Source organism: Pyrgilauda ruficollis, unplaced genomic scaffold (assembly GCF_017590135.1).
Source record: "Pyrgilauda ruficollis isolate IOZ18807 unplaced genomic scaffold, ASM1759013v1 scaffold735, whole genome shotgun sequence".
NCBI classification, from domain to species: Eukaryota; Metazoa; Chordata; class Aves; order Passeriformes; family Passeridae; genus Pyrgilauda; species Pyrgilauda ruficollis.
Window position 1 is genome coordinate 1 of NW_024529211.1, and position 1,585 is coordinate 1,585.

The window sequence follows — 1,585 nt, forward strand, 5'->3', positions numbered from 1 at the left end:
AGAGGCCTCTTCTTTCTTGAGCTCTTCTGTTCAGGAATTCAGTGAGAAAAGCTCATAAACATTTGTTTAAAACACCCAAACAGGACAAGCTCATGGAAATAAGTTTTGAATTATTCCGTGGTTAATCAGACTGATTTCACATGTGTATTTAAAGTGTATTTGCTATCTTGGAAACAATGCAGAGAGAGCTGTTTTTTCTTGTTAATTTTCTTTTCCTGTTTATAGTTTGGTATCAGGAATGTCCAATTGATATTGACCCCCGACACTATCTAGAGCAGTCTGAACAGATATGAAAATGAAGACCCTTCATGGCTGACAATGAATCCGACTTTGTCCCCACTCCATCCCTACCATTTCCCTCATCCTACCCCTGGTACTCAGAGCAGCTGAGGAATGGAGTCACATCCAGGGATGTCCCCAGGGCTCGGGACTGGGGCCAGGTCAGTGCAATCTCTTTATTGCTGATCTGGACGAGGCCATCGAGGGCACCCTCAGCCAGTTCCCAGGTGAGCCCAAGCTGGGTGGCAGTGTGGCTGTGCTGGAGGGCAGGAGGCTCTGCAGAGGGATCTGGACAGGTTGGAGCCATGGGCCCAGGAGAAGGGGATGAGGTTCACCAAGGCCAAGGGCCGGGTCCTGCCCTGGGCTGACACCCACCCCAAATCCCCGGCTGTGCCCTGGCCCTGATCCCCACAGCCTGTCCTGTTTCCTTCATCCCTGCATTGCCAGGGACTCTCTGGGACAAGGGAGCTCTGCTCTGGCTGTGGAGGGAGGTGCAAGTGCTACCACTGGAGTTGGAATGACAGCTCATCAGGTTTGTGTCCTTTGGGGGTCAGGAACTGGTGAGACTCAGAGACACAGAAAGGTTTCTCTTCATGGCCAAGAGACCCTAGTTGAACAGGACACAATTTAATAACAATCACACTCTTCCCTGAGCCATGTGCAATGTCCCAGCACCGTCTGATGAGTCCTCCATCCACAAGTGATTTCCATGCTAAAATTAATTCCAGACAAACGTGGTTCTGTGATAGATATAAACACAATTAATTCTTGTATCAGGATGCTCGTCCTGGAGTCAGGGGAAAACAGCTCCAACAATTCCTGATTTGCAAAGCAGTCAGTAATGGATGGAGAAGGGAGGTCAGGCTGCTTTTGGTGTTGAGGAAATGCTGAAACCAGCCTGACCCATTTCATCTCCTCCTGTCCTGGCTGAGCAACCCAGTGACCTCACACAGCCCCTCTGGGATGTCACACAGCCCCTCTGGGATGTCACAGCCCATTCTTTAATATCACAGAGCTGGTCGGTGACATCACAGCCAACTCTGTGATGTCATAGTTTCCTCTGTGTGTCAGACCTCTGCCCTGTGATATCACAGCTGGCTCTGTGATGTCACAGAGGTGGCTTATTATGTCATAGCTTCTCAATGACCTCACATCTGTGATGTCTGTGAACCCACTCTGTGATGTCATAGCCCACTCTGTGACCTCATGTGACCAGATGATCAATTGTCTACACCAGGTTAGCTCACACCTGGAGCTTGTTCTCCAAAACCCCAGGCCTATGGAAACCACACAATGCCCATTGTGT